The sequence below is a fragment of the Pseudorca crassidens genome, chromosome 9 (genome assembly GCF_039906515.1).
Source record: "Pseudorca crassidens isolate mPseCra1 chromosome 9, mPseCra1.hap1, whole genome shotgun sequence".
Classification (NCBI taxonomy): Eukaryota; Metazoa; Chordata; class Mammalia; order Artiodactyla; family Delphinidae; genus Pseudorca; species Pseudorca crassidens.
In genome coordinates, this window is record NC_090304.1 from 44,420,874 (window position 1) to 44,433,458 (window position 12,585).

Here is a 12,585-nt window from a genome sequence, read left to right on the forward strand (position 1 = left end):
GGCTGCCTCTGGTGCACCGTGGGTCTCTGACTCCAAAAGATTTCCTTGAATTTTGTCCTCATTCTCTTACCTCTGTGCACTCCTCAGAGAGAGATGTTGGGCAGCAGGGCCAGAGAAGGCAGGGACAGAGAAGGCACTGAAGAGAAGAATGTGGCTGTCTCCTCAGCTGGAGCTCTGCCCGGGGCTTCGTAAGAAGGAGGGATGCATTGCACAGAGGCTCCTAGGCACGGAGTTGAGTGGAAATCGTACAATTGGCAACCATGCTTTAGGCCACCTTGTGAGAGGGGGACAGCTTCCAATTTCCTTTGAAATAGGGGGAAGTTGCTATGCTTGTGTGTGTGCGCACGTGTGTGCATGTGAACACGTGGCTGAGCAGATATATGAACTGTGAGTGTGCACTTATGTGTGTGAGCATGTGTAAGCCCCGTGAACAAGCATGTATGCACCTGGTGTCTTAGTCCATTCAGGCTACTGTAACAAAATACCACTGACTAGGTAGCTTAAACAATAGAGGTTTACTTCTCACGTTCTGGGGGCTGGGAAGTCCAAGATCAAGGTGCTAGCAAATTCGGTGTCTGATGAGAGACTGCTTCCTGGCTCATAGACAGCTACCTTCTCTCTGTGTCCTCACATGGCCTTTCCTTGGTGCCTGGGTGTGGAGAGAGAGTGAGCTCCAGTGTCTCCTCCTCTTTTTACAAGGGCACTAATCCCATCATGGGGGCTCCACCCCCATGACCTCATCTAAACCTAGTTACCTTCCAAAGGCCCCACATTCAAATACCATCACCTTGGGGATTAGGACTTGAATGTATGAATTTGGGGGCACACACATTCAGTCCATAACACTGGGCTTGTGTGTGCTTGTGTGAGCCGTGGTGTGCAAGTCCCCACTAACTGTGGTTCAGCCCCTTCCACCACTACCTGGAGCACCTTCACAATCCTGCTGAATGACAAGTAACCACACAACTGTGAATCATTGTTATTTTTAATTGTTGGTGAGAAAATCACAGTGTAGTGACGAAATAGAATCCGAGCTCCCAGCTTGCTTGCCACCAGCTGCTGGGTCCCCCTCCACTCCTTGCAAAGCCCCCATCGTCCCTTGGCCCAGAGCCTGCCTAATCATTGTTTAATGTTTCAAAGATGCTGTCCTACACAAGAGATACTCATTCCAGGCTGTAAAAATACCAACAGCTTTGCATGCAGCTGGAATAATTGCAAAAATAAGAAAAGCAGAGGAAAAGAATGGTCTGACAGTAGTGTGCTTTATGGAGCTTAAAAGAACCCCATATAGCTAATCTAATTACCACTAAGACTCAGGCAGCTTAAAGGTGTTTATACAGCCGGGCACGTGGGCTGTCAGCATGCTCGGCAGAAGGCTTCTTATCACCACCCACCCCTGTGCCTTTGACCAGTGTGACTTCTGGGGCCCACCCACACGCCCGGGAGAGGGTACCCAGCAACCTTGAGACAGAGGCAGCCGGTCCTGAACGCTGCAGGAGCCCTGGAGGCTGTCACTTTTGCTCCGTACTGCCTGGGGCTGCCTCTCACTGACAGATTCTTTGTTCATCACCGCCCTGAGAGGTACTCTCGCCGTGGCCGCAGATTCGTGTCGTCGCATGTTGTCCGGCAGCACTCTCCCGAGGACCTGGCTTGCGTGACTCGAGCTCCTGGCTGCTCTGGGCAGCAGCTGCCCACCTCTCCCTGCCCACTCAAGCCCTGACCCTAGGGCTGAGCCTGCTTTGCCCAGTGACTGTGCGGGGAGAAGGGAATCAGATGAGTATCTCTTACAGATTCCATCATGTCAGTTTCTGGACAAACCCCACATGGTTCTGCAGGTTACGCCCTTCACCAGGGCACCCAGCTGAAGAGGCAGCCGTTCCCTGCTGGGACGGAGCCTTGCTCTGACACTCTTAGGCCCCTGGCTCCGCATCTAGTCCTGGCTAACCCTGTTCCTTGAGAGGCTGGACCCTGCTCCCTGTACTACCAGGCTGCTGTCCTGCTCCCCTGGTTTGACCCATCTGCCTTCCTGCATCTGGGGGCTGGGACCTCCCACTGATAGGCTCCTCCCCGTGAAAAGAGCATCCTTAGTCAGTGACGCCTAGGTGTGCCCGGCCCCTTGGGGACACTGCCTCTTTGCGGGCCTGCCCCAGAGCACAATCAGTTTCTCCAGCTGTAACCTGTGTGATGCCAGTCTCCTCTCTGTCCTCACCAGCCACTCTGTTGAGGTCCCGGCATGCCACACAGCCGAGCCTGCCTGAGTCTGGCAAAGGTGTGGGTGGTTCATCACCCTTTTGTGCGCCTTTACCGGTAAAGGAAACTGACTTCGGGAACCAGGATCTCCTCAACATACTTCCCTGCCAACGGAGAACAACCCCAGGACGGCAAAGGGCCTGCCTTCTCCGGAGCTCATGAGCCCCCTGGAAGCCGTCTGCAGCAAGGGAACTTTGGACCATTTTGCTTTACAGACCAGCCAAGGTGACCAGTAATTGGTTAACAAAGCCAGCGGGAACCAAATACCAAAAGGCCCTCTTCCTCTGGTCGGCTGTGGGACCATCTGTCGGGGGGAAATTCCCGGAGCTGGAGCCTTAAGCAGCGCGGGAGGAACCAGGAGAGGTGCCTCCTGCCCTCGGGTCAGGGGCCTTGCTGCCAGCAGCTGGGGGACATACCGGCCCAGCCCCAGTGCAGCCAGCAGGAGAGGTCTCCTTGTCCACCCTTGGCCCTCAGCCTATCTTGCTCAGCAGCTTGGAAAGATGAACTGGTCCTGACGGTGGAAGCAGAGCTGACCGCCGGGCAGTGCTGTCAGCTGACATCCCCCTCTGCTTCCCCAATACTGAAAAGTGCTCAAAACCCAGCCAATCATATAATTCCTACTGATATCAAATCTTTGGAGTATGGGATGCCTTCTGGTGGGACTGATTTCCTGAAAGGCTACCCCAAACCACACAGCGACCCAGGTGTCCTCCAGCAGCCACAGGGCCTGCGTGCTCAGCAAGAAGAGGGGCGTGTGGACAAGAGTTGGCACCTGCAACCACTCCAGCTGCCTGCTGCCCAGATCTGTCCTGCAAATTAGCCTCCAGAGCTCATGGGAGACTAGCACTCCCCTGGTTGGATGTTGCTGTGGGAGGTTGTGCTGGAGATAACGTTGGGGGGTGGGGGAAGCCGGTATAATTGACTGGGGCCTGAGAGTTCTAGAGCAGGTGTGGACCCACTGCAGTGGAGGAGGGGGCGGGGTTCTTTGTTTTTAATTGCCAGGGCCCTAATCTACTCCCAGGGCCCTAATCTACTCTCAGGGCCCTAATCTACTCCCAGGGCCCTAATCTACTCTCAGGGCCCTAATCTACTCCCAGGGACTATAAATAGGGCAACCACTCCATTTTTTTGTTTTTTTAGAGACTGCCTTGCTTGTTTGCTCAGGCCCACAGGGGCTTATGCCTCTTCTGCTCCTGAAGTCATTCACATGCATTCATTCAACAAACCAAGCACCAGGTTCTAAGCTTGGCCCAGGGGAGGCAGTGGTGAACCAGATGTGGTTCCTGCCTCAGATAAGATTTAGACCGAGGACAACGGCAGGCAGTGGACAGACTCTATGGCTCTCCTTTGTCACAGATGCAAAAATGAGATGCCTCAATTCTAGTTGTTTTTAAAAGCCCATATCTCAGGAGCTCAAGATGTAAGTAGAATTTTAGGGAAAGAGGCTCTTGAACAGAAAGAAACCAGGGGGATGTCAAATCAGTGAGCAAGAAAGCTATGTCGAGCAGCTGCTGCTGGAGGGCTGGTTTTTACTAGGCAGCCCAAGGTTGCCTCTTGACCCCGCCTGTACTGCTGGAGTGGGGGCTTGATTTTCATCTAACCAAGGAGGGCATCGCCTGGGTACCAGTGTATGTGGCTCCATTGGTTTGTTCCTCCCTGGCCCCTGTACTGCAACTTCCAGGGGCTTCCCCTGGCTTAGGTGCGTCTCCTCTGAGCACCTGACCTACTATTGGGAGTGGGTGCCCTGATTCACTTTGCAGGTCCCTCACACCTAGATAAGCTTCCCTTATGGGGCAGTGGGCAGCTTGAAGCAGGCTGTAATGTAAACGTAGCCCTAAAATGTAGTCCAAGCTCCTCATTTTCCTGGAGGGAAAACTGAGATCCAGAGAGGTTAAATGAGTTTCCCAACGTCACACATCTGATTAACGGCAGAGCCAGAGCGACCCTGCCCCAGTGCTTTGCTAACCGTACTCACTCGTTCATCCAACACATGTTCACAGAGTGTGAGACATCACACTCAGCACCAACGATCCAAGGACGGAGAAACAGTTTCTGCTCTCAGAGAGCTCGCAGCCTAGCGCGGCTGATAAACTATAGACAAATAGCCATTACACACAATGTAAAAAGATAAGTGCCACCAGCCACAGTGCTGGGGAAACCCAGGGAGAGGTCTTAGTCATTCTGGGAGGGCTTCCTGGAAGAGCTGGCTTTTGAGCTGGGCCTTGGGGATTGAATGGGATTGGGGTATGGATGTGAGGGTGGAGAAAAGAAGCTGCCTCTGCTTTTGTGTCTTTCTAGTTGGATTTTAGGGAAGGTGTCAGCATGATCATGTATTGGTCACCTGTTGCGTTCCAGGCACTGTACTAGGCATTTGTACACACTGTCTTCTTTAATTTTTCCAATATTTCTCCCCATTTTATAGATGAGGAAACTGAGACTCAGCAGTTATTTAGCCCTGAATAGAGGCTTCTTCTTTGATTCCTTCTTCTCTCTTTCCCACAAGGCTTCACCCAGTGACTTGTGCCCCACCAGGACTCTGATGACGCATCAGTGACTCTGATGACTGAATGAAAATGGAGACAGAGAGATGGGGGTAGAGGGTTTGCAAAGCCATAGGGAAGGCAGCATCCCCCTTCCTTGGACAACATGGGGCTAAGCACAGAGCTATTTAGGATTTCCATCATCAGAATAAATTTCTTCCCCCTGCATATATACACCCCACCCCCAGGCTGGTAGATTCTTAGCCTAGGCAAATACTAACAAGAGCTACCATTTGTTTCTAAGCATCTTTGATGTGTTGCTTTGCTTAACCCTAAGAACAACTGTATGAGGTAGGTATTATTATTATCATGTTCATTTCACAGATGAGAGCACTGAGGCTTGGAAAAGCTACAGGTTACACAGCTGAGAAAGGCAGAACCAACGTTTGAACCCAAGTTGGATCTGACTGTAGAGCCTGGGCACTTAACCTTGTCACTATATTCAGGGGTCTAAACTCAGTTACCTACCAGGGCTAGACAGATAACGTGAATGGCAGAGGTGAGGCAATGAGGACTGGTGGGGACTGCAGTGAACAGGAGAATGAGCCCAGGTTCATCCCAGACGGGCAGCCAATGCTGGCTCCAGCCTATTCCTAGCCTGCAAGACCTGCTGACCTTTTTCAAGTTGGAAATCACACTTTTATGTTTGGTGGGCTGAATGAGCCGCATGGGCAGGCCAGATATGGTCATGGTCTGCCTGTCTGCAGCCTCTATCAGATGGACTCCCAGTGTGCAAAATAGAAACTTCTCTGGAGATGCTGTTTATCTCAGACATCCTTGGTGAAAACTTCTCCATCTCACGCTCTCTCCCTCTTGTGCTTGCTGGTTCCCACATCTCAGAAAGCCACCAGTCCGGACGGGCTCCGTGCAGCTTCCCTTCACTGTGGGCACAAGTTGAGACATTCACAATGCACAGGGCACACGGTTTAGTTTCATTGATTCAGGGAGGGCCCTTTTGGGCTGATGGATCCTTTTGGAAAAGCACATAGTCACTGCAGTCAAGGTGTAGATTTTGTTCCTAGGTTGTGGACTCGGATGCCATTCTTGGTGACATCCTTGCATCTTGAGATCTTGGAAGCAACTTGTATCAGGTACCCTGGGCCAGGCCAGTAGTGAGAGAGGGGAGTGACCAGCACCCGGGAAGCTGACAAGGCTGCAGAGGAGACAGACAGTGTGACAGTCACTTTGGAGAGTGTGTCAGTCTGAGCAGGCTCGTCTCAACAGGAAGTGGGGGAGGGAACTGGGGAGGGAGGCAGGAGCTCAGGCCTTCCCGCGGGCCAACTTGGGTGTCGATAGCTGTGATGTGGATGTACCACGGCTCACGAGCACTGACCGGCTTGCCTAGTTCTCTTCCACTGCATCACCTCCCTTTCTTTCACTGCCGGTGACCTGCAGCCCTGAGGGACTGTCTTGGAGTGTGTTTGTGGTCCCGTGCTTGATGCTCTTGTGGTTGCCATCTGGGAGTGAATAACCACGGCATTTCAAAGCTGAATAAGACCCAGGAAAGAACCCCACACACCTCATGTTTCTCTCATCTGCGGAAAGAAGTGTGAATTGGAACTTTACAAACCCAAATCTTTAAACTCTTCCTGACCCAGTGAATTTGAAGAGCGACAGAAATGAATTAGAAATCAGATCAGGGGTCAGCATTTCCATGGGTTCTGAACCAAATGGAGATTCAAAAGAGTATGTCCAGCAGGGTTAATGGTGAAGGCAAGCTTCCTGCCTGGGCAGAGTGTCCTGACCTGGGTCTCAGAGGAGATTAATCGAAGGATCCTGTGGATGAGATCAGGAGGTCCAGAGAGAGTTCTCTACCCAGACAATGGGAAGGAATTAACTTGTCACCAGCTGACACTCACAGATGCGACAGAAAATGCCAGCATCGCAGGGTGGATTAATGTCAGGCCGCCCAGTGGAGCTATCGCATCCCACATCTGCCCTAAGGTACTTAGATGCTGAAGAAAGGAACACTATCCCCGCTTTGAAAGAGGTTTCCGGCTAAGTCCTGTGGACCGAGTATGTCTGCAAGCTTGTCTGTGTTGTCAAATTTCATTTGGCTTAAACATGAGAACTAATGCAGAGAATCAGAGAAAACAAGATTTTTTGCTGAGTGTTCCCGACCCGGGCTGCTCAGACATGAGGCTGAGGCATTGCCTGAAGTGATTGCATTTTCTCTGAAAAGAACATTCACGGTTGTTTAATCTTTGTGGAGTGAGTTCCCATGATCTTAGGTGCCCAGTTGCTGTCCTCTGTACCTACATGGTCCACATTCCTACATACGATACATCAGGCCAGCAGTAGGTGAGGTTGCTGCTCCCTGAATTCCTGGATTCTGCAGGGCAGGAAAAATCAATCCCATCCTCTCACTTCCCAGTTATTGGGCTCCTATATTATGCCAGGTACACCCATGGGGGAGGGAGGGAGGGAGGGAGGGAAAGGGGGGCGGGAGAGAAGAGAGAGAGGTGGGGCTGTTGTGTAGATGAATTGATGAATGGGTGGTGGGTGGATGCACAGGTGGCTGAGTGGAAGGTGGATGGATGGATGGATGGATAGAATTAATCTTTTCCATTTTACGGCATAGGTATTTTATGCCCATTTTAGAGATGAAGGAATTGAGGGTCAGAGGACATAGTGAATCACCAAAGTTCTCACTGCAAGATGGTGGCAGGACTGGGGCTTGAGCCCACATTTCTCAGCTCCAAGTTCCATGTGTCCCTCTTCTCTTTTCCCGTGTTGCCCACTAGGCTTTTTTTTTTTCCTTTTAACTGCCTGCCTTGTACCTAGAGGTGGACCCACATGGGCTTGGACCAACTGCTTATACAAACAGGTGGCCAGAAGGAGATTCATTTTTTTTTTATTCAGTGAATAGTATTGATCACTGTGTAGGCAGAGTTCCAAGATGGAGCCCCAAGACTCCTGGCCCCTGGTGCGCACTCACTTCTTCTAGTTATTCAGTCAAACACTCATCTGGGTACTGCTGTGAAGGAATTTTGCTGATGTAATTAAGGTCCCCAACCAGTTTGGTGGGCCTGACCTAATTATGTGAGCTCTTTAAAAGCAGAGCTCCCTGTGGCTGGTTGCAGAAAGGGGAGTCGCAGAGATGCCCTCTGGAGGCCTGAAAGAAAGCGAACATCTGTCCTGTGCACTGCCTGTGGGGTCCATGTTGGGGGGAACTGCAGGTGGCTTCTCATTGCTGAAAGTGGCCCTGGCTGGCACCTAGCAGGACAGGGACTTCAGTCCTACAACCACAGGGAAATGAATTGTGACAATAACCAGTAAGGCTGGAGGAGGACCCTGAGGCCCAGATGAACACTACAGTGCTGGCCAACACCTTGATTTCAAACCAGTGAAACCCTGAGCAGAGAATCCAGCCACACCACACATGAACTTATGACCCACAGAAACTGTGAGATCATAAATTTGTGTTGTTTTAAGCTTCTATTTTGTGGTATTTCATTATGTAGCAACAGAAGACTAACACAGTCACCTACAGTGTGCCGGCCAGTGTGCTAACCGCAGGGAACGTGAGACGGGCTTGATTTCTCCCCTCATGGAGCTCACAGTCTGCGGTGGGAGATAGACAAGAAACAAATGAAATGATTACAGAGCATATAAATGCCATGAACTACGTAAACAGGATGTTATGAAGTAAATCAGTGTAGGAGGGGGACATGGTTCAGGTTAGATGATTAGAGATGGCCCCTCTGAGCTGAGCATAAAAGGATGAGAAGGAGTCAGCCACATGAAGAGCCATGGAAACTGTTCCAGGCACAGGGAACAGCACATGCAAAGACCCTGAGGTGGGAGATAGCCTGACATTCTCAGAGTCAGAAGGAGGCAGATGTGACTGGAGGGTGCTAAGGAACGGGGAGGATGGCTTGAGATGATGTTGAAGAATTAGTCAGGGGCCTGGTCACATAAGACCTTGTAAACTGTTGCCCTCAGTGCCGTGGGCAACACTGGTGAGTTTTAACTGGGGGAGAGGTATGACCTGACTAATATTTTTGGAAGATCTCTCTGGCTAGTCTGTGGTGAAGTGTTTGGATATAGGTACGAATGGAAGCAGGGAAATCATTTGGGAGGCTGTGGCAATACTTCAGACCAGAAATAATGATGATTTGGACTACGGTGACTGGAGAGAGTGAGGAGAGGATGGATTTGAGATATATGGAGTTGGCCAAAATGTTTGCTTGGTTTTTTCCATAAGATCTTATGGAAAAACCCAAACAAACATTTTGGCCAACCCAATATTTGGATTTGCTGGTGATTGGGTGTAGGGAGTGAAGGAGAGGAGAGGACCAAAGATGAAGTTCAGGTTTCTGGCTTGAGTGATGGGGTGAATGATGGTGCCACTTACTGAGATGGGAGGGCAGGAGAGGGGAGAAGAACAGGTTTGGGGAGAAAGACCAAGGGTTAAGGTTTGGCTGTGCTGAATGTGAGATGCCTTTGAGACATCTGAGGGAAGATCTTAGGTAGTCATTTGGACAGAGAGGCACTGCTGAGCAGGGCCAATATCCCGGATCCAGGAGGCCAGGACCAGCTGACCTGGCCTGGTGGCAGACCAGCTCCATGCTCACTTCCTTGAAGAGGGGCAGAATACCCGGGTCTACACAGCAAGGCTTCAAAGACCCAGGGCTCAGGCCGCTGGAGCAGTCTTCCTTCCTGGACCCCCCTGCTCCCATGCCAAGCCCTGGGCGCAGCCACATACCCAGAGTGAGACATTCTGGGAAGGGGTGGCTCTGGTGTGAAGCTGACATTTCGCAAGTGACTTCAGTTGTTCTGGGCTAGTAGTAAGGCGCATTAAGTACCAAATTATGTAAACCTAAAACTGCAGCCTAATGTTGTAAGAGACCTGAGGGAGCCCGGGAGGAGTGAACAAGGAATCGTCTGTAAGATGATCAAATCCCTGATTAAAATCACCTCCCAGGATCAATGGCCTCTAGAGAAAGTGGGGAACGCCTCTGAATCCTAATGGGGCATCCGCAGCTCTAGAAGGATGTTTGGCTGGGCTGCCGCTTCCTTCTTCAGGGCTGCTCGGTGCAGGAGGGGCTGGTGTGGAAAGAGGTCCCACAGGGATCTGACCACCGGGCTCAGGGATGTAGCAGCAACCTACAGAGGGCCTACGTCACGTGTGGCAGGTTTGGCCCCGACTTCCCCAGCTTTGCCTTGGAGGGGCTGTTCCCCCAGGATCAGACCCTGAGACACGGATTCAATATGAAGGAGTTTATTGAGGAAGTTCAAGATATACCAATAGGGTGAGGAGTTAAGAAAGGGAAAGGAAGCTACTAAGAGTATGTTATCAAGTCAAGCAGCACTGTGGGCGGTGGAGTTTCAGCCTCCGGGGAAACTCCGGGAAATTGTGTAAAGCACAGGCCTGAGAGTGATCGACCTGAGAGGTGAGGGAGCTGGGGTATTTGTAAGCCAGCTGCCTTTAGTCGTTGGTTCAGGGCTGCTCTCAGGGGCTGTTAGTTTATAGCTCTTCAGCCCTCCGTGTGCTGGGGCAGAGCAGTCTTCTGCGGCTTTGAGTAAATCCCTGGGGTAAACATTCTGGCACTTAGATGTGAGGGTCAGAGGAGCACTTGGAAAGGATGAGTCTCTAAGGATACGGGTGGGGCATCCGCAGCATCTGCCACAAGGGCCGTGATGCATATGTTTTGATACTTTTAAAAACTGCATTTCTAAAAGCTTGTGATATTGATTCTGTCCCAATCCTAACTCACCAAGCTGCAAGGCATGCTGGGACCTCTGCAGCAGGTTGAAGCCATCACCCAGGACAAGCAAGACCAGTGTTAGACCCTCTCCTGCCCTCTGAGGTGGACCTGCTGCCCATAGGCAGAGTCCACAGTGCCTCGAGACCTGGTCTCCCTTTCATTTTGTGTCTGTGTCTAGCGGGTCCCTCTGAGGGACAGAGCACCTGCAGGAAGCTGTGACTTGGGGTTTTATAGACTAACTCGGGCTGGGCTAGGGATCCGAGATCCCCACCTTCAGCAGTTTTGAAGCACAGTCCCAGCCGGATCTGGAAGAAAAAGGATCGGGTGCAGTTTCTGGGAAAAACTTTGGCAAATTCTAGCAGGGGTCAGGCCCTAGCCAAGAAGGGTCAGGTCAGTTCCAAGAGTACAAACCAGAACACTGAGGTAGAACCACCCTTGTAAGGTCTGTGCATGCTTGGGGGAAGCGGGGAGGAAGCTGCAGCTGAACTGGCACCAGGCATTGAGGGTGCTCCCTCGGCACCCCAGAGGCCAGGCTGAAGCTGTGGTTGGTGTCGTGGATGCTACTGGCGCCCCACCCAGATCCCCTTTACCGGCCAGTCTACCTATCCCCCAGATGCTATGAGCGTTGGCAGCTGGCAGCTCAGAGCCTGCACCCTTCTGGAAACTGCCTTCTCTGTTGAGAGCTGCCTCACCCAGAAGTACCTAGGAGATTATGCCCATCCTCCGGGGATGGCCCAGAACTAGTGCCTGATTGATATGGGTGTCTAAAAACCCACCCCTCCCCTCACGGGGGGATAACTCCGAGATGCCATCACGCTGCAGCGCTCCCTGAGAGCAGACTGAGCCTGGCCTGCCGCTGAATGCAGGTCTTTGCCCAGCTTCTTCCCCTGCCCTAAACTAGTTCCCTCACCCCCTTAGGGGAACAGAGCTGGCACCTACTCAAGGATCCCCGTCTCAGACTCTGCTTTTAGAGAACCTCGTCTAAGACTTCCAGATGTGTGAGCTGTGGCAGCCGTACCAGGCCGGGTGGGCACGAGGTCTGCTAGAGAAGGGTGACCAACCCTCCCAGGGTGCCTGGGACTTTCCATGCTAAACCGGATCCTTCTGACCAACCAAGATGGTTGTTCGCCCTCTGGATCAGTGTCTAATTGATCTATAGAGTGAAGTGAGTTCCCTTTGTGAGCCCAGAGCTGTATTAGACTCAATGGGGACTAAAAGAAAACACAAAAACATGTCTTCGGTGAAATTCGACTAAGTGAGGGTTTATTTCTACAAGCCTTTCCCTCTGTTGTGAGGATTTCACTTCTTGTATATTCAAGTCACTCCCTGTGGGTAGATATCAGAAAAAGGGGAGAAAAAAAAGGAAACTGGAAGTTGGGACAAGGAAGAGGGAGATAAGGCAGAAGGCAGAGAGGGTGAAGAGGTTTTGGCGACATGACCTTGGGGAGAGATGAAGGAAACTGAGGCCAAAAAAAACATGTCCAGGCCCTTAATCACACTCAGGCTCTTCCTGGGAGGAGCAGCCAGCCAGCTAGAGCGCCCTGCCACTCCTAACACGCCGCACCTTGGCAGGAAGCTGTCATGGAGGGTGCCACCTGCGTAAACCCTGTGTACATGGAGAAGGGCTTGAGAGATAGCATTTCAGTGTGGCCAGCAGCCTGGGTTAAATAAGGGTTGCTCAGGCCTTTTCAACTAAAACCTCAAGTGCTGCTGCATTTCTGGAGCGTTGGTAATAACAGGAGGCCGGAGCCACCAGCTCTGAGCCATAAAATTAGACAGATAGTGATCGAGCTCCAGGCACAGGGGAAAATGCCACTCTGTGTGCATATTCTCTGCAACAAAGCCAAACAAACTTTCATGTGTGTCATTGAAAACTGCAGGGGAGAGAAATCTGGGAAAAGTTTTAGTGAACAAATGTTGGTAAATGGAAATTAATTATACAGTGCAGTGATTATTCATTTAAGATATGTAAAAATCCCACTGACGTTTTCTTTCTTTCATCTGCAGTCTTTATCATTTGCGTATAATGAAGGTAAAAACGTGAGTTAGGACTTTCGAATGTTCATTTCTGAACTCCCTTCTCC

The 12,585-nt window shown here is 51.2% G+C and overlaps 1 protein-coding gene across 4 annotated transcripts in view; it reads left to right on the forward strand.

Moving 5' to 3' along the window:
• GALNT18 (polypeptide N-acetylgalactosaminyltransferase 18) overlaps nucleotides 1–12,585 on the forward strand; it is a 362,747-nt gene that overhangs the window by 191,985 nt on the left and 158,177 nt on the right. The gene's annotated exons all lie outside the window — the stretch shown is intronic.